This window comes from Pseudonaja textilis, chromosome 13, assembly GCF_049901715.1.
Source record: "Pseudonaja textilis isolate UNSWEBS1 chromosome 13, rPseTex1.2, whole genome shotgun sequence".
NCBI classification, from domain to species: domain Eukaryota; kingdom Metazoa; phylum Chordata; class Lepidosauria; order Squamata; family Elapidae; genus Pseudonaja; species Pseudonaja textilis.
The window spans coordinates 8,959,260-8,980,581 of NC_142002.1; the positions used below are offsets into that span (position 1 = coordinate 8,959,260).

The 21,322-nt window shown below is 39.5% G+C and overlaps 1 long non-coding RNA gene and 1 pseudogene across 1 annotated transcript in view; both read left to right on the plus strand.

The window, feature by feature from the left end:
- The window catches only part of LOC148124720 (uncharacterized), a 184,767-nt gene that overhangs the window by 146,487 nt on the left and 16,958 nt on the right, over nucleotides 1-21,322 (plus strand). The gene's annotated exons all lie outside the window — the stretch shown is intronic.
- LOC148124721 (uncharacterized) lies at nucleotides 169-20,096 on the plus strand (annotated as a pseudogene).

Here is a 21,322-nt window from a genome sequence, read left to right on the forward strand (position 1 = left end):
TCGCGCTGAGCAACGCCCCCACTGGCCGTGTGAGACAGGGCGTGGTTATCCACAAAGCATCTACGGGTCGATCGTCCGATTAAGAAGTTGGACTATCGTTTCATCGGTCCCTTCCCTATTGAGGTGGTCATCAATCCCGTTACTTATCAGCTCACCCTACTGCGCTCCATGCCCATTCATCCTGTCTTCCACCATTCCCTTCTGGTTCCTGACGCCCCATCCAGTGCTCTCCGTTCTCCTGCTGCTACGGTTCCTCCATCTGTACCCGGCGATGATCCCGCTGCTGACGACACGGTGGTCAGCATTCAAGATTCTCACTGGCTGAAAGGACGGTTTCAATACTTTGTTGAGAGGCTAGGAGATGGACCGGAGGTTCTTTCCTGGGTGGATGCTTCCACGGTCCATGCCCCGGACCTTATCCGGAGATTCCATGAACAGTTTCCATTGAAACCGCGTCCGGATTGTCAAACTCAGGGGAAGGGCCCTGCGGTGAGGGATAGTGTTGTGGCTTGGAGGTTTGAGCCTGCTTTGTCAGAGGTCGAGGACTTGGTAAATGAGGAAGAGGAGGATTTGGCTCTGAGGTTTGAGCCTGCTTTGCTAGAGGACACAGACTTGGACGGTGCAGAAGGGAAGGATTTGGCTCTGAGGTTTGAGCCTGCTTTGTTAGAGGATTTGGAATTGCTTTCCTCCCCAGGACTTTCCTCCTCGGCAGGATCTTCCCCCCTGATTGTGCCTCAGGTGTTGGCAGATATTCAGGAGGACGTATCAGAGCCTCTGACTGAGGATCAAGCCAAGGAATGCTGGCTTGATGTGAGGCAAGGGCGCAGGCAAAAGTGTAAGTTGCAACATAAAAGGAAAGGACAAATTAGAGACTGAGATGAGGGTCTGACACACCCCACAGAGAATAAAAGTGGGTGTGTCTCAGTCTGTGCCCCATTCAAAATCCAAGAAAGAAATACTCAGACTCCAATGATTAGAGCAAAGGTTTTTCTTTTACTGAAATTCAAAGTGGAGGCTACAGGTAGAATTCTGAATCCAAAGAATTTGGCGCGCAGATCACATGTACAAAGGGATGGAATTGTTCCCACCCCCCAAAGTCCAAAAGGCTCTTCCAATTAAAAGTTCTGAATATGATCATGTGGGCATCTTCAGGTGGTGATGCAGCCTCTGTCCGTTGACCTTGACATATTTTGATAAAACTTCACAGCTGGGCAAAGGAAAGGAAAAGCTAGGAAATAGAAACTTAAGAACAGGAATTTATACTCCCCCTCCTCCTTCTCATTTACAGCACAGGAATGTAACACCTCCAGTTTTCTTCCCCTCCAATTCCCCCCACCCGCCGTTACTAATGACAGCTGAAAGATGGAGAGCAGTGAGAAAGATGCATAGCAATAGGAAAGATGTAGAAGAGATCTTGAAGGCTGACCATGTGTTAGTTCTGGATTCTTGTTCGGGACAACGTGTTAATTTGTGAGAGCAGCTCCAACGGATTCTGTGTGTGTGGCGATAGCCTGTGATTTATGTTCTTGCTTTATTATTGGACTTGGCAGACAGCTTGTGTGAGACTGCCAAGGACTTGCCTAGCCAAAGGAATTTAACCCTGTCATTACTGGTCTTGTCTGCTTGTGTATATTCCTTTGGAAACTTGGACTTCTCACTTCATTGGCACAGGTGAGACATAACATATATAGGTTGTAATATTTAGATAACTCTAAATATATATTTTTTGACATTTGAGTTCTGAAATACATTTTACACGTATGTTTTTGTTATTTCTCTTGAGATGAGATCATAGGGACAGATTAGGTAACTAAAATCTTTCATTTACCGTTTAACCTGGGACCTACAGATTAAATCAATTCCTTTGGTAGTTTACAGAGATTGGATTCCTTAAGTTTTCTACTTTTAGAGATGTATAGCTTTGTTTCCAACATTAATGCTCTTTTAATTATTTTAGAGGGAGGTAAAAAACCCATCTCTCATTTAATACTTCATTTAGAAATCAGCCTGGAAATAGCTGTTCTTCTACTTGCTCTTTTGCAACATTTACCATTATTCACTGACCTCTAGGCACTTGAATGGAAGGCAGCGGCTGCTGGTTACATGTTTGTTGCCTTGTTTGGAGCATTTCTAATTAATTATTTGTAATTGCAGAGGCAAACCTTTCTCCCCCGTGTGCTCATTTTTATTTCTTACTTCTTTTCCAGCCTCGGTAACAAGATGTTTGATCTCTGAAGCCTGTTAAGGCTTAGAAAGAGGAACGGAAATATCTGGGAAGAGAGTCAGGCAACCTGGTTCCCAATTAATAAATAATTAAGTTCCAAAGCTATGGTGCTGTGCTTAAGTCACACCGTTGACATCATTGGGATGTGGTCTCCATGGTGACTTGGCACACATGAATTGAAGTGATCTCTTTGGGAGGTGGAATAGGAAAAGCGAGAGGATAGGAATGAAAAAAGAAACCCAGGGAAAGGGGTTGAAATGCAGATTAACATATTCTTCCTTATCATCTATTCATGAGCTTTGATTTACAATGGTATCAAGAGCTATAAAAGCCAATCACACCTCTCTAGCCTTGACAGGATTCTGTGTGATGATGATGGCCTGAAAATTTCCCCCTTTTTTAATTAGTGCATTTGTTGCATCAAAGCTTAAAACATGTGTCTTCGCATGTTTGCACTTTGGAGCAAACAAGGGATCCCTTAGCTTTTCAGAGTCGCTACCCTGATTTAATGCAAGCAAATGTCTGTGATGGCTATTAGTTAGACTGTTAGGATTTTATTTCTTACAGTCAATTAGAGTTGCACTTCATACTGTCAAGAGCAGGGGTCTTCAAACTTGTCAGCTTTAAGACTTGTGGACTTCAACTCCCAGAATTCCTCCTCCAGTCATGTTAGCTCAGGAATCCTGGGAGATGAAGTCCACAAGTCTTAAACTTGTCAAGTTTGAAGACCCTTGGTCAAAAAGGTGAAGGCTGTTGTGGGAGGGGCATTATTATAAGAAAGAATATCGATAGAAGGGAACATTTGTAGCTCAGGGTTAATTGTGGGGTCCTTGGTGCTCTCTGAGCTTGGTTGTTTTCTTGCAGATATTTCTTTACCTAACTAGGTAACATCATATTTACCAACAAAGAAATAAAGGGAGACTAGTATAGATCTATATCAACCTATTTAGCTCTCATCAGCTAGCCATACCCTTCTGGGATTCAAACCCTATCTGCATATTAGGCAGAAAGAATAAAACAGAAGCAGTATGCTCTGTCCCATAATTGACAGGTTGCCCAGACAAAAAATACATGTTTGTTTTTTGCTTGTGTTTCCAGGAGTGTGGCTTGTTCTCGGGGTGTGTATCTGTGTGTGTGTGTGTATGTGTGTTGGTGTGTATACACAAACATGTACACACACATACACATATATACACTTGGGCATGTACACACAAAACAACTTTCTACCAAAATTGACTGGGCAAGCCACTTATATATAAAGAGAACAAACCCCACTAATTCTAGCACTGATGATAGCAATAGCAATAGCACTTAGACTTATATACCACTTCACAGTGCTTTCCAGCCCTCTCTAAGCAGTTTGCAGAGTCAGCATATTAGGATGGAAGGATGAGTCCACTTTGTGCCTGGTGAGATTTGATCTGCCAAATTGCAGGCAGTCGGCAGTCAGCAGAATTAGCCTGCACTACTGCACTCTAACCACTGCGCCACCAAGGCTCTCCGATATTATCTAGTTGGGTAATGAATTGTCTGCAAGAAAAAGAAAAAAAAAAACTCAGAGAGCACCAAGGATTCCACAAGAATGAATAGATTGACATGCATTTCAACCAGGACTTGTGGTGTGCCTAACAGCAATCAAGTGCATTGACTTTCTTTCTGGTATTCATCTGCATATGGTTATTGGACTCTTGGTTATTATCACATGAGATGATAGGGATGCTTTTAGGATTTGGATAGAATAACCTCCCACCAATGTTGAAACCTTGTCTCCTGAAACATTTCCAGATGCAATCTAATCAGAGGTGGCATTCAGCAGGTTCTGACCAGTTCTGGAGAACCGGTAGTGGAAATGTTGAATAGTTCACAGAACTGGCAAATACAACCTCTGACTGGCCCCGCCCTCATCTGTTCCCTGCCTCCCAAGTCCCAGCTGAACGGCTGGGTCTTCTTTGGTTGCCCTGCACAGGAGAACGGAGCTAGAAAGCAGGTTAGTGGGGGGGGGGAGGGAATGGGGATTTTGCAGTAACCTTTCTCCAGGAGTGGGGTGGGAATGGAGATTTTGCATATCCTTCCCCTGCCATGCCCACCAAGCCATGCCCACAGAACCGGTAGTAAACATTTTTGAATCCCACCACTGAATCTAATGTGCTGGTTTTCACCCAAAAGTCTCTAAGCCCTTTTGGGCTCAGAATCGTTACCTTTATTTGGGTGAGAAATCACACTTCAAAACATGGCTCACAAAATACTTTACATTGGTATATTTAAATTATTGGGATTTATCCCCCTGAATTTTTTTTCTTGTCTGTTCCATTAAGAATAGCAATCTGGGGAAGTTGATCAATTTCCCTTTGCAGGAGCATGTAGAAGCAAGAGAAAATGGGATTTATGTACCAGGAGATAGGTGTCGCTATGCAAGCTACCTTTTGCAGAAGCAAACTGTTCCATTTATATCACCCTTTTTCTGATGCCTCCCAAATGGGCTGCCACTCTTAGCTTATTTTGAAGATGAAGCCAATCAGGCATCTTTAAGTTGGTCATTCTGATTTGAGGGTAGCAGGCAGAGATTAAATGCGTCATTTCTTTGGTATGTTGGTTTGTGATTGTAGAACTAGAAAAGCCATAAGGAAGTAGAACATCAACCCAGTGGTGGGATTCATTTTTTTTTTTACTACCAGTTCTGTGGGTGTGGCTTGGTGGACATGGCAGGGAAGGAAGATACTGTAAAATCTCCAGTCAGAGGTGGTATTTAGTATTTATTTTTTAGTATTTATTTATTTGTCAATCACTTACAAGATACAGGTATAAGAATAAATATAGTTTTGAATACATGAGATAGATACTTATAAGAAGAAAAAAAAATAGGACAGGGACAGTAGGCACGATTGGTGCATTTATGCACGTCCCCTAAAGGCCTCTTAGGAAGGGGGAGAGGTCAATAGTAGACAGTCTAAGGTTAAAGTTTTGGGGGTTTGGGGAAGAAACCACAGAGTCAGGTAGAGTATTCCAAACATTGACCACTCTGTTGCTGAAGTCGTATTTCCTGCAATCAAGTTTAGTGCGATTAACCTTGAGTTTGTATCTATTGTTTGCTCTTGTGTTGTTATGATTAAAGCTGAAGTATTCATTTGCAGGCAGAACATTGCAATGTATGATTTTATATACTATACTGAGATTGGACCGGAGGCGGCGTAGTTCTAGATTTTCTAGGTCTAGAGTTTCAAGTCTGGTGGCATAAGGTATTCTGCAATGAGTAGAGGAGCAGAGAACTCTTCTTGTGAAATATTTCTGGACTTTTTCAATTGTGTTAATATCAGATACATGATATGGGTTCCAGACTGATGAGCTGTATTGAAGTATTGGTCTAGCAAATGTTTTGTATGCTCTAGTTAGTAGTGTGATGTTACCAGAGAAGAAGCTACGTAGGATTAGATTAACAACTCTTAATGCCTTTTTGGCTATGTAGTTACAGTGGGCTCTAGCACTTAGATCATTTGAGATGAGTACTCCAAGGCCCTTGACAAAGTTTGGATCCTCAATAAGGTCTTGACTATTTAGCTTGTATTTTATTTTCTGATTCTTTCTACCAATATGTAAGACAGAGCATTTATTTGTTGAGATTTGAAGTTGCCATTTGATTGACCATTATGATACATAGTCAAGGTCTTTTTGGAGGGTAGTAGCATTGTCTGTGGTGTTGAATAGCTTTACATCATCAGTGAAGAGAAGTGGTGTTTGCTGGTTTTCCGAATTACTCAAAATTTCTGCTACCGGTTCTCCAGAACTGGTCAGAACCTACTGAATACCACCTCTGCATCAACTCCACTAAAAATCTAAGAAGAATCTAAACAGCAATCCTAACTTTACTTCTGTTTTTTTTACCCCAGCGCCCTAATAAAAAGAAAGGTGTTTCTTGTGTGAGAGGCGGGGGAGGGAGGGGGGGAGAGATTCTTTTTTCCCCACAAAGGTCAACTGGACTTCCTTAGTTTTTTTGTTTTGAAAACATTTTGTTTCTCATCCAAGAAGCTTCTTCAGTTCTTGAACTGAAGAAAAATTAATCAACTGAAGAAGCTTCTTGGATGAAAACTTTTTCAAAGGAAAGAAACAAAGTCCAGTTGCCTTGGGGGGGGGGGGAGAAAAGCACCTTTGGGACAACCTCAGCCTGGATGATTGAGAGAGTGAGTGAATGTGTGTTTCTCTATGTATGTGTGTGTGAGCGAGCGAGCGAGCTATGTCCACTGTTGTTACATGCACTCTTTTTGGTCTCAGGGTTTCTTATAGTAAGTGGGAATGACCTTGATAGACAGGGGGAAGAGCCACAGTCTGAACAAAGCTCAGGTAAAGGCAGCTAAGCTCACAGAAATAATGGATGCATGGTAGATGTCTCAAAAGGAACTATCTCTAGTTTCTTGGGTTGTATAGATAATGGGAGAAATGGACCTTTAGACTTACAAGACTCGAACTTTGCAATGAAGTAGAACTAGTTTTTCTGGGTGTGTTTCTTGTCTGGACTATCTTGAAAGACTGACATGCTTTCTGTGTTTGATCTTGGTCCTTCTAGCCCTTGCATCAACACACTTGGAAAGTTTTTAATTAGAAAACCTTGTATGAAAAGATCTCTTTCACTGATGAAGACAAGATCCATTCAGAATTCAGTGTGGAGCCCAGTAAGCAGTTGTCCCCAACTGGGCCTCTTCTAAATTGAATTCAGAGCTTCACCTTGTAGGTCTGTTGTTGGTTACCAACACCTGCAACACCTGTTCTCCTTCTGAACTGATTAAGAATCCCTCCACTGTTTTTATTTCATTAATCTTGTTATCCTCATGTTTTCCCTAATGTAATAATCCACTCGGAGAAAGGCAGCTATTATGAGGATTGCACCTGCCGATGAATACATTGATTAAAAATAAATAATAAATTACCCATTGGTGCTCCTTGAGAAGAAGAATAGAGAGGATTCAAAATTCCAGCACTGGGAGCAAATACGGGCAGAGGGATATGGGGATTTATTATGGGAGTAAATATTGTACTTTTGTTGGTGTATAGAGTAATGTTGTCAGTTCGGAATTTTCAAAACATCTCTGAATATTGAGCAATATTTGTGTTGAAAAGGAATCCTTTTCAGCTGTAATAGTTCCCAAGGCACAAGAGAAGCCAAGGATATAGTGTATGTAAAATTCTGATGACACAGAAATCTTCACAATGTAATTAATTTCCCCACTTTCTCTCCCTTTCTGTATGTCTGTGTATATATACCTTGAGTCTGCCATTCTCTTTCAGTCTGAAGAAAAGAAGGGCAAAATCATATCTATCTATCTATCTATCTATCTATCTATCTATCTATCTATCTATCTATCTATCTATCTATCCATCCATCCATCCATCCATCCACCCATCTCTATCATATAACTATCTATCTGTCTGTCTGTTTATCTACCTACACACACACACACACACACATACAGACAATGAATACAAACATGTATACATACATACTACATACATACATACTTACATACATACATAGAGTTTGATGTAGTGATGCAGACTATAGTATATAAATTGGGTGATCTTGGGCCTGTCATTCTCTCTTAGTCTAAAGAAGACAAGGACAAACCACTTCTGAAAGTCTTGCCAAGAAAATACCATGCACTATACTATATTGAATCCAGATTTAGCATTTGAAATATATTTCTACCACAAAATCTAGAAGTTTCAAATTACTTCCCAAGTGAATTAATTTGCCATCTATGCCAAAATGCTTAATTTCATATTTGAATGTTTCCTAAACTTTGGAGACCTGAAGCAGATTGATAATTTATTTGCTTGCTAACTCTATTTATCTAGCCATAACATCGCAGAAATTCCTGGTTTTCTCAATAAGAATAAGGTAGAGAAACAATAAAATCAATTATAGCAAACTTTTAAATCAGAAATTTAAACCAAAATGTTAGACCAAAGTTATTTTTTAAATGCAAGTTAAATAAAAATGTCCATAACTGAAAGTCGGTGCCATAAACTAACAAAGTTTTTTTTTGCTAGAAGTCATGTTTTAATTTCTTCCCTTATAAGTAAGTTTTGGAACTACCATACTCAAGTAAGATGAAGAAACTTTTAGAGTTTCTGGAAGGAAAGATTAACTCACCTCAAAAGGTCTGCCTGCTGACTTTCTCCATGAATCAATCCATAGAGATGGATGGACAAATAGATGGATGGAGTTTTCATGGTGTAGTCCCACTTTAGCATAAGTAATTAGTAAGCCTGAGAAGAATTGCTGTAGGCCCATAGCTGTTGCGTCCCTGACCTTTCATTATACACTGCTCAAAAAATAAAGGGAACACTTAAACAACACAGTGTAACTCCAAGTCAATCACACTTATGTGAAATCAAACTGTCCACTTAGGTAGCAACACTGATTGACAATCAATTTCACATGCTGTTGTGCAAATGGAATAGACAACAGGTGGAAAGCATAGGCAGTTGGCAAGACATCCCCAATAAAGGAATGGTTCTGCAGGTGGTGACCACAGACCACTTCTCAGTTCCTATGCTTTCTGGCTGATGGTTTGGTCACTTTTGAATGCTGGTGGTGCTTTCACTCTAGTGGTAGCATGAGACGGAGTCTACAACCCACACAAGTGGCTCAGGTAGTGCAGCTCATCCAGGATGGCACATCAATGCGAGCTGTGGCAAGAAGGTTTGCTGTGTCTGTCAGCATAGTGTCCAGAGCATGGAGGTGCTACCAGGAGACAGGCCAGTACATCAGGAGACATGGAGGAGGCTGTAGGAGGGCAACAACCCAGCATCAGGACCGCTACCTCCACCTTTGTGCAAGGAGGGACAGAAGGAGCACTGCCAGAGCCCTGCAAAAGAACCTCCAGCGGGCCACAAATGTGCATGTGGCTGCTCAAACCATCAGAAACAGACTCCATGAGGGTGGTATGAGAGCCCGACGTCCACAGGTGGGGGTTGTGTTTACAGCCCAACACCGTGCAGGACGTTTGGCATTTGCCAGAATACCCTAAGATTGACAAATTTGCCACTGCTGCCCTGTGCTCTTCACAGATGAAAGCAGGTTCACACTGAGCACATGTGACAGATGTGACAGGGTCTGGAGATGCCATGGAGAACATTCTGCTGCCTGCAACATCCTCCAGCATGACCGGTTTGGCAGTGGGTCAGTAATGGTGTGGGGTGGCATTTCTTTAGGGGGCTGCACAGCCCTCCATGTGCTCACCAGAGGTAGCCTGACTGCCATTAGGTACCGAGATGAGATCCTCAGACCCCTTGTGAGACCATATGCTGGTGCAGTTGACCCTGGGTTCCTCCTAATGCAAGACAATACTAGACCTCATGTGGCTGGAGTGTGTCAGCAGTTCCTGCAAAATGAAGGTATTGATGCTATGGACTGGCCTGCCCATTCCCCAGGCCTGAATCCAATTGAGCACATCTGGGACATCATGTCTAGCTCCATCCACCAGTGTCACATTGCACCACAGACTGTCCGGGAGTTGGGGGATGCTTTAGTCCAGGTGTGGGAGAAGATCCCACAGGAGACCATCCACCACCTCATCAGGAGAATGGCCAGGCATTGTAGGGAGGTCATACAGGCATGTGGAGGCCACACACACTACTGAGCCTCATTTTGACTTGTTTTAAGGACATTACATCAAAGTTGGATCAGCCTGTAGTGGTTTTTTCCACTTTAATTTTGAGTGTAACTCCAAATTCAGACCTCCATGGGTTGCTAAATTTGATTTCCATTGATAATTTTTGTGTGATTTTGTTGTCAGCACATTCAACTATGAAATGAACAAAGTATTTAATAGGAATATTTCATTCATTCAGATCTAGGATGTCTTATTTTTGTTTTCCCTTTATTATTTTTTTGAGCAGTATATTTATGCCACTCTGTATGCCTTAGTTATTGAATTGCCTTGTCCTTTGTGAGTCATGCATTTTGGGGAATGCTCTTCTCAACAAGCCTTCATGGAAATCTCCCTTATCCCAAAAGCTAGACTACCAAGCATAGCAGTCCCTTCCCTCTTAATTTATATTTGAGTAATTTTTAAAAGAGAGCAATTGCCTCATAGACAATATTTTATCTAGGAAATGCTACCAGTCCCAGAGGGAACAGGTGGCCTCTCCAGTTTAGTCACCTTCGAGTTGCCATCTTTTAAAATGCATTCTTTGTCTTCCTGTGACCAAGGGCTTTAATATTGAAATATTCATAAGTACCAGTTTTAATAAAATGAGGGCTTGGGGAAATGGCTTGGAATAGGCGAATATTATCCAAGCATTTAAGGAAGGGGAAAAAGATGCTAATTAATGAACTTCAAAAGCCCATGGGGGTTCTCTGACTGCACAAAGATTCCAGAATGAAGCAGAAATTGTAGTTTTTTGAAGAAGCAATGCGCACAAAGAGATATGGGTCATGCAATACTTCTCTAAGTAACAGAATAACACAGATGGAAGGGACCTTGGAGGTCTTCTAGTCCAGCCTAGTCCCAATCAGGCAGAAACCCTCTACCATTTCAGACAAATGGTTGTCCAATCTTTTCTTTAAAACCTCCAATGTTGGAGCACCCACAACTTCTGGAAGCAAGTTGTTCCACTAATTAATTGTGGAACAACTTGACTTTGGAGATTCTCAGTCATTCAGGTCATGGATGTCCCAAAGGTGCTTTTTCCAGTTTTCAAGAGTCCAGTTGCCTCTTGAAAAAGCGCCTTGTGGAATAACTTGCTTTCAGAAGTTGTGGGGAGCTCTCAGGTTCTGATGTATAGGCTTAAATAGTTGTTTACTAACTAGCTTAATTATTTCAGCTCCCCAGGAGCCATACACAATTGCCGAACATTCATTCTGAACATTCTCCATTCAAGGCCATCCTCTAGCATTAGAAGATTGCTTCAAGACAGCAGATTCTGAAGGTCAAGGAAGAAATGTCAATTCTTACTTATTAGTTAATGTTTTCTTCTGAATGTGGGGAGAGAATTCTTGTAGATTTTTCTTTCTTTAAAGCCTCTGGGACCAAAATGGTTTGACTGACCTCATGATGTATGCACCATGACTTGAGTGATGTGAGTAGGACACCATCTGTTCTTCTGCTTCAGGCACCGAAATGTCATTGAAATAACCCTACTCAGTTAAAGTAGACTGTGGGTTGATAGTATTTAAAAAGGCTATCTGCCCTATTCTATGGCAATATATTAAAATAATGACATATTATGTGAAGGAAATGGAGAGTCAACTCACCTTTCAGAGGATTTAAAAAAGTGATGTGATAAAGAGGTGGAAAAGGTGGTACCTTTCCTCCAAAGAGATCAAGATGATGGATTAGTTTACCCTAGTTTGGTTTACACAACACTGATGGGCAAGGTAGGCTTTAAAAAAAAAGTAATTGTGTTGTAGAGAGTTCCATGGACAAGTCCAACTTATACATAGAACTCATTATTCTCAGTGCAGACATCAATCCCTACTACTGAGCTTTTCAGTGAGGCTCAGTGGCACTATGTTGAAACAATAAGATGACCTCCTGTATCTATCTTTCTCTCACTCCCTTTCTCTGCTCATCTTCATTTTTTAGCCCAAGGCAATATCTGAATTTAATCCTTTTGCAAGCTAACAAAATAGGTTATAGTTCTATGTACACAAAGGCAGGCATCACACCTGGAAAACAATTCCTTGCATTTGATAATGTTAGCTTGAACCACTGAGGCAAGGTTGTATGGTGAGGTTTTCATGCAAAAAAAAAAAAAAAAAAGCTGCCAAACTATGGCAAAACTCAACAGCAGCAACAGAAAAAGTTTTTTTTTTAAGCAGTAATTTCACTGAAGGAGAATAAATTGAAAATTGCACTGATTAATGGGACCACATTCAAAATTCTCACCTGCCCCGGGAAGATGACAGCACCAGAAATGGAACTGAATTAATTAATACTGAATAAAAAATAATCTCCTTTTTAACCAATTCTCATTCAGTTTAATAAAAGGAATTTTGTACCTAAGATTTCTTCAAGATAGAACAGAGTTTCAGTGCAATTTCTGATACATGGAACACAATCTTTTTATACTTGTTCAGTTACTTTAGAGTGGAACTATATGTTTGAATGTTACACTTTATAGGACAGTCATTATTTTGTAGTCTGTAACCACTTTAGCTTTCCATAGTACCATTCAATCCCAGAAGCATATCTCAAGAAGGACTATATTCCAGAGAGGATTTTGAGTGGTAGAAATGGAACTATCATTACTAATAGAATGAACTATTAATAGAATCTACTAATAGAAACCTGCCCTGAAGAAACTGATGGAGATTGTCTTCTTTGTTCAGCAAAAATTGAAGAATTCATTCACATCTATTTATTGTTATTTTTTACATGCAGAATTTCAGTTTCAGTTGCATCAAGATCTACTTTTAATCATCAGGGCAAGCCCCAAAGGTGTTTTTCAACAGGCAACAGGACTTTCTTAGAAGTCTTGCTTGAGCAGGAGGTTGAAAACCTCCAAGGTCCCTTCCAACTGTTATTCTGTCTTTCTTAAACCCTTTTTCAGACTTTAAAACTCCCTTAAATCCTACTGTTAGAACTTTAGTTGTCTTTTGAAAAGCATCTTTGGGACAGCAATAACCAGGATGATTGAGAATTGCCATAGCCATCAGGGCAAGCAAATTGTTCCATTCAGACTTTGTCCATTGTTCATTTCCAGGCCCTGTTACTATTGTTCTGGAACCTCTTCCAGACAATTCCAGTCAGATATCTGGCTTGGGGTCCAATTTGTATGCAAGTCAATAAGAAGTTCTGTTCATGCAAATGTCTACTTTTTTAATGCTCCGTGAAACGAGCAGGAAGCGAAGCAAAAGTAATTACAGCTGTAATGCCTATTGAATAGACATGCAGACTCTAGTAGTAATTGGCTTCTGCGGTGACAAAAAAAGCCCTGTGAATGGCATGGAGCAGATAGGTGTGTGTGCGTGCATGTGTCTTTCTGTGTGTATGCATTTGTAGCTGTGCGCTTGTGTTTGTGTTTGTGCTCAGGCAAGAGAGCACAGAGGGAATAGATTAAGCAGTGTAATTAGTTTTCTTTTTATTCAATTTGTTGTTGATAGTATTATCATCGCCAACATCATCATCATGACAAAGTCATTAGAACAAGAAGCAACAAAACAAAACGAGAGCAAAAATAAATAAATAGATGACAAAGAATAGATTTAAAAAAAAAACAATGAATCACATGTTTGGACAAAGTTGTAGGTTTTTCTTTTCTTTGAAGGAAAACCTTAACGAATATCAAACAATACATGTTCCAAGCACTTTGACAGATAAGCCCAATGAAGGCTAGCTCGCATTGCTAACATTCAAGGAATCTGAGAGTTACCTGTCTGTGTTCCCTCCCTGCACTGGCTGAAATACAGGTTATCCTCAACTTACAACAGTTCATTTAATGACCAAATTACAACAGGGACTTATCACCGTTTTTCACACTGACAACCATTGAAGCATCCTCACGATCAGGTGATCTAAATTCAGATGTTTGGCAATTGGTTCCTATTTATGAGGGTTGGAGTCTCTCGGGATCATGTGATCCCTATTTGGGATCTTCTGACAAGCCAGGTATCAGGATTCTGGCAGTTACCCCAATTGAATCATGAGCCTCGAGCCAAACTTCCAAAACTTCAAAAGGATTTATTGGGAGTTAAAATGTCCAGCACTGCCTGGGTGTAGCCGACTCTGAGACACATCATTCATTGTCACCCCTGACCCTGGTTTTCCCCCACTCCCTGGGTATATCATAATTCTCCAATGGGACACATCCATAGCCAGCAGTCATCAATCATGCTCTTCAGTTAGATATTTGTGTGGCGGAAACTTCAGTCACCTAGTTACTATCTTTGAAAAACTATTTATGGAATACACTTTCAATTTCCAAGTTGCTGCACTGCTCTTTCAAACCACTTTCCCCCCTCTAAAAAGACCACAGAAATATTTTAAGAGTTGACACCAACTCAATGTGGAAGCCCAATTCACTTAACAACCTGGGTACTAAATGAACAACTGCAGTGGTTCACTTAACAGTTGTGGCAAGAAAGGTTGTAAAATGGAGCAAAACTCAGTAAATGTCTTGCTTAACAACACAAATTTTGGACTCAGTTGTACTCGCAGGTCAAGGATTACCTGTAGGCTGGTAACATCAGAAAAAGTCTAAAATGAATAAAGCTGAGAAGACTCTTCCAATTGGAACTTGGACTTTTTATAAAAAAGAATGCTATTTTTAAGAACACTCCACTGGAGTTAAGTGGTCAATAAATTTAAAATAACCGCAATAGCAGCTGCAACAGCAACAATTTGCATCATGCACCATTCAATGTCTGTATAAATATACAAAATACAGCTCCCTAGAATTTTGATAGCCCTCCCAGAAGACTTTCCTCAGCTACTGAAGGATGACTTAACCATTCCACTCACTTCAGTATTATTTTCAATCAATGTGCTGTTAACAGCATGATAATATTTCTTTTGAGAGTTTAGTTGCTGAACGCAGTTGTGTCCTACAATATGTTTCTTTGGAGGGCTGCACCAAGCACATTAGATACCACTGCCAACACCACTTCTATTCTCAACATCACCATTATTATTATTATTATTATTATTATTATTATTATTATTATTATTATTATTATTATTATTATTATCTTGTGGAAAGGGAATTTCACGAAGGCAGTAGTGTCACAAAAAAACAGGAAAAGCCCAAGGGGAACATCAGGTCAGCCAGAAAACAAACTTACATAGGAAAAGGAATCAAATAAAAAGTATTAAAGAATCCCTATAGACAAAAGCCTAAGTAATTAAGAAAACTAGACAAATAGGAAAAGGAAACAAAAGATAATTTAGAAAACCCTTTCAAACACAGGACATACCAAATAAGCAAAACAAACAGACAAAAGACACAAAATATAAATTACAAAAGGGTCAGACAGGAGATTGCCACAGAACAAATATGAAAAACTGTCTTAAACTGAAAGAGATTACAGAAAACCAATGATACAATCTGGCCACCCCATGGAGTTTGCCCTCCGGCGGAAATAAAGACAAACTCAAACAGGATTTGAAACATTAGGCACAAATACAAACACTCACACAAAATCAATTTACAAAGGGAGAAAAGGGTATAAAAAACCAGGGACTTACCATAAGAAGCTAGCTAGCCCAGGAACGCAAACTTCTCACTGTTCTCTGCCTTCCTGAAAAATAAAAAGATCCAGCTTTCAAGCAGTTGTCTATATCCTTGCGCCGGAGCTCTCCCAGTGGGAAAATTGAATCCTCAAAAGAAAGGCATTTTGACACCTTTCAACAATCTTTAGTGAGATTCATAGCCTTTGGGGCTGGTTGGTAGCTCAACAGCTCGAGCCTTAACCAAGGACCTAGGAACTGTTAAGGTAGCGTCAGAGGATATAAGCTGTTCCAAGTAGGGTGGGTTTTTTTGTAGAATCAGGGTATTCAAGTCTGATAAATTCATAATTTCCAAATAGCGAGGTAGCCCTTTAGGTATTGCTCCAAGGGCTCCAATTACAATTGGGATAACACATGATTTCTTTTTCCAAAGTTGCTCAACTTCAATTTATAAGTCCCTGTACTTTGTGATTTTTTCTTGCTGCGTGTCTTCAATTCATGCATCACCAGGTATTGCAATGTCAATGAACCAAACCTTTTTCTTTTCAACTATTGTTATGTCAGGTGTGTTGTGGGCCAAATGCTTGTCTGTCTGAATTCTGAAGTCCCACAAGATCTTGACTTTTTCATTCATCATAACATTATCATCATCATTATTACTATTACTATTAATCTCTTTTATTCATTAAACATGAAACTCAGTCAATGAACATTTCAAAATGTATCACAAATACCAGTGACTGGTGCTAATGGCTAATACGAGTTGCAACCTGTGTCCTAGATATCAACCTCAGACAACAGCAACAGCAACAACAACAACAACAACAACAACAACAATAATAATAATAATAATAATAATAATAATAATAATAATATCTGGACTGCTGCAAGAAAAAACAAAAATGTACTGTAGGCAAGCTGATTCATTTTTTCTTGCAGCAGTCCAGATAACATCAATTGAACAAACAAATCAGCTTGCCTACCATACAGCAGTCATAGTAACAGAAGAACTGGGGATTCAACAGCCACAGCCCCCTAAAAAATCAACTGGAAAACCACAGTGGAAAATCAGGTTGGAGTTGAAAATCAAGAGCCTGCAAGCAGATGCAAGCAACTTGAAGCATTTGCAGGAGAAAAAGCTGAAAAACAGCAAAATCAAGAAACATCTGATAAAAAAATATGGGCTCAGCACAAGAAAAATTGACAAAGCATTGGAAATTGTGAAGTAGCAGATAACAGCAACAGCAAGAAAAATGGAAAGATACGAAGCCAGAGTCATCCAGTACAAACAAAATCAATTGTTTTAATCACACCAAAGATGGTTCTAACAGAGTCTGAATCAGACAGGGGATACGAAAATTGAAAAAACCTGAAAAAATGGCAGTTTTGGAAAGACCTATCGGAGACAGAATTGTTACAACAAAAATGCTGGGTGGATCAAAGACTTTGTGATGAAATTCTCCAAGAACAAAATGGACCAACTGGAAATAACTACTGAAATGATAAGCAACAGGGTGAAAAAAGTCAAGAACTGGACATTGCCTGGCAATGAACAACTGCGTGGCTTTTGGCTCAAATACCTGACCAGCCTGCACGGAAAAATGGCTGAACAATTCAATGAGATGCTGCAGACAGGAAACATCAGTGAATGGTTAACAGCTGGGAAAACCTACTTGATACAGAAGAATCCAGCAAAAGGGGCAACACCTGCAAATTACAGGCCAATAACATGTCTGCCAACCATGTTCAAGCTGCTGACCAGCATCATAGCTGACAGGATCCAAGACTACCTAGAAGCAAATAACATCTTGCCAGTAGAGCAGAAAGGACACAAATGAGGAAGCAAAGGCACAAAAGATCAGCTTCTGATCGACAAAATGATTTTAGAGAACTGCAAAAGCTGAAAAACAAATCTGCATACAACTTGGATTGACTACAAGAAAGCATTTGATTCACTACCGCACAGCTGGATCATCAAGTGCCTGGATGTCATCGGAATATGCAAGTTCATTGGTACTTTCACTGCAAATGTGATGAAGCACTGGAAAACAGAACTGTTTATTGGAAGTGAAAGCTACGGACTGGTCAACATCAAAAGAGGAATTTTCCAGGGTGATTCTTTATTACCTCTGCTGTTCATCATCGCCATGACCCCCTTGTCAACAATTTTACAGAAAAATAACCTGGGTTATCAAACTGCTAAAAATTCACAGAAAATCTCTCACCTGCTGTACATGGATGATCTGAAGTTATACAGAAAATCAGAAATTGAAATCCAGTCACTGACCAATACAGTTTGAATTTTCAGCACTGACATCAGCATGGAGTTTGGCCTGGACAAATGCGCCACAGTGGCACTGAAAAAAGGGAAGATTGTAGAAAGTGATAGAATTGAAATGCCCAATGGACAAACCATCAAGTGCCACCAACCCAAAGCTTACAAATGCCTGGGCATACTGCAGCTGGATAATATCAAGCACGGGCAAGTCAAAAATGTGGTCAGCAAAGAATACACACAAAGGGTCTAAAAATTCTAAAAATCAAACTGAATGGTGGTAACACTATCAAGGCTATAAATACCTGGGCCATACCATCATCAGATATACAGCTGGGATCATAAACTGGACACAGGCAGAGCTGGACAGCTTGGATAGGAAAACAAGAAAACTGATGACCATACACTATGCACTGCACCCGCGTAGTGATGTTGACAGCTTATATTTGCCGAGAAAAGCAGGCGGCAGAGGACTTTTGCAATTGAAGCAGACAGTCGAAGAACAGAAGCACGCTCTGGCAGATTATGTGAAAGACAGTGTTGAACCAGCTTTGATGGAGGCCAACAAGAGGAAGCTGTTCAAAGTACAGCAAACCAAGAATCAATATAGAAAAACAGCGATGCAAACTTGGGCTGACAGCTGGTGTAACAAAGCACTGCATGGACAGTTCCTTGAAAAGATCCAAGGAAAAGTAGAAAAGGAAAAGACCTGGTTATGGCTGACCAACAAAACACTGAAGAAAGAAACAGAAGGCCTGATTCTTGCAGCCCAAGAACAAGCCATCAGAATGAATGTAATCAAAGCCAGAATAGAAAAATCTGCTGATGACCCCAAACGCAGACTCTGCAAAGAAGTGGATGAAACCATTGATCACATACTGAGCTGTTGCAAGACAATAGCTCAGACTGACTATAAACAACATCCCAACATAGTCGCTCAGATGGTCCACTGGCACTTGTGTCACAACTACCATCTGCCTGTAGCAAAGAACTGGTGAGATCATAAGCCTGAAAAAGTGGTCAAAAATGAGCATGCAAAACTACTGTGGGACTTCCAAATACAGACTGACAAATTCTGGAACACAATGCCCCAGATATCATGATTGTGGAGAAGAAAAAAGTGTGGATCACTGACACTGCTATACCTGGTAATAGCAGAATTGACGAGAAACAACTTGAAAAAGTCATCAGATATCAGGACTTGAGAATCAACTGCAGAGACTCTGGCATAAACCAGTACAGGTATTTCCAGTGGATACTTGGCACACTGGGTGCCGTGCCTAAAGACCTAGGCAAGCACATAAAAACAATTGGCGCTGACAAGATCACCATTGGTCAGCTGCAGAAGGCCACCTTACTGGGATCTGCTTGTATAATCCTTCGATACATCACACAGTCCTAAACACTTGGGAAGTGTTTGACTAGTGATTTGTGATACGAAACCCAGCATGGTTATCTCGTCTGCTGTGTATACTGTCATAATAATAATAATAAGCCAAGATATTAACCAGTAACAGAATAAACTGGAATATACAATGTAATATATACATTTAGACTTAAATGTCTTGGCTTAATAATAACCAGTAACAGAATAAATATGCAATATACCATGGAATATACAATGTAATGTATACATTTAGACTGAAGATGTTGTTTTTGAAGATCGCTTCATTTTATAGTATATAAGATTCTACCTCAGATACCTTGAAACCATAATTCTTTTTGTAATTATTGTTTTGTAAAATACATTGTTTTACTGCCCATTCCATCTAATGCCTCCATACAGGTAGTCCTTGACTTATGGACACAATTGAGTCCAACATTTTTATTAAGCAAGACGTTTGTGAAATGAATTTTGCCCCATATTTTACAATCTTTCTTGCCACATTTGTTAAGTGAATCATTGCAGTTGTTAAGTTAGTCATCCAGTTGTTAAGTGAATCTGGCTTCCCCATTGACTTTGCTCCTCAGAAGGTCACAAAAGTGGATCACTTGACCCCGAGACACTGAGACTGTCATAACTATGAACCAGTTGCCAAGCACCTGAATTTTGATCACGTGACCATGGAGATGGTGCAACAGTCCTAAGTGTGAAAAAAAAATAGAATAACAGAATAACAGAATTGGAAGGGACCTTGGAGTTCATCTAGTTCAACAGTCAGCAATCACTTTTTTCAGTGCTGTTATAATTTTGAACAGTCACTAAACAAAATGATGGAAGTAGAGGACTATCTGTACTAGTATTCCAGTTCATTGTGACAGGCCCAAGGGAAACAAAGGTGCTAAGGGTGTTTTCAAATCTAGGTTTAATAAATTATGGATTTTTTTTCTTCACCGATCCTTTTGAAAGTATAGAATAATTCCAGTGCTTAAAGATTTTATAAATAAATGTGTCTCCCTGTTTCATAACACATGCCCTTTCCCTAGGCAATAATAAAGAAGAAATATATGTCAGAACATCAGTAAGTTCTGAGGGATGAAACTAAGTAAGTAGATCAAAGGTATTAGGTTTTTGCTAGTGCTGTGTAAAACATGCTATGCCACAAAGATTTTGGGAGCACTTTGCTGGATATAAATTTATTGGTCATATGTGACCTAATTTATGCATATTATTTTATTCAGTTGGGTTTGTAAATCCTCCCTGGAGTCATTCCAAATGTGAAATGAAAGATATTTTTCCTGCAAAATATATGTAATCCACATTAATTGCTTTTGATGGGAATGAGCTGAATGGACTAATAGCGAAATAGTTTAATTCTTTAATCATGTCACCACAGCAGCAAAGCAATCTCAGAACAGCTCCAGTGTGGACAGATATTGAATCTGGGGAGGGGAATCCTAAGAGCTCATGGGAATGAGCTAACAAAGCAAGGTTAATCTCAGGAGGGAGAAAAGCAACCATGTGGATGAATATTCCTTCTCAGTTGCAGTTACTTCATTTTCTTCCATTTCCAAAATAATATTTGGGGCAAAAAGGGTTTAAAATATTAGGTATGTTTTCTCTGGCCTAATTTTTCAACTCCAATGTCTTTTTTTTTTTCAAAGTTATTATTATGATTAAGGCTTGGGCCAGTGGTGGGATTCAATTTTTTTTTTAAAAAAAAACAATTCTATTGGTTTTTAAAGACAAACAAAAACAAACAAAACATAAAAACATCCAGCTTTCTTTCATAAACGTACAAGCAGTATGTCGGTTGGTTTACAAATTTTTTGTGCATCCATTTCATAGTCTCAATTACTGTTACATTGCATAATAACTCATATTAACAATCAAAAATTGAATACCCTAGTATCACTATTAATCAATCATTTGACTATAATTTTGTTCATTCATACTTTGCAAGATAACTATAATTTACTTAGTTTATTTTATAACAATTCATATAATCCTCTCAAATCTATCCTAAAAACATTTTATAGATATGCTAACAAAAAAAAGAAAAACATCTTTATATATTCATTATTTTCTAAAGTTCTAAGTATTCTATTATTGTATTTTATTATCTAACCATTGATAGAAAAGGTCCCAAATTTTATCAAATTGTTTATCCTCTTGTTCTCTAATTTCAAATGTCAATCTACTCATTTCAGCACATTCCAATATTTTCTTAATGATTTCCTCCTGCAATGGTATTTTCTCATTTTTCCAATTTTTAGCAA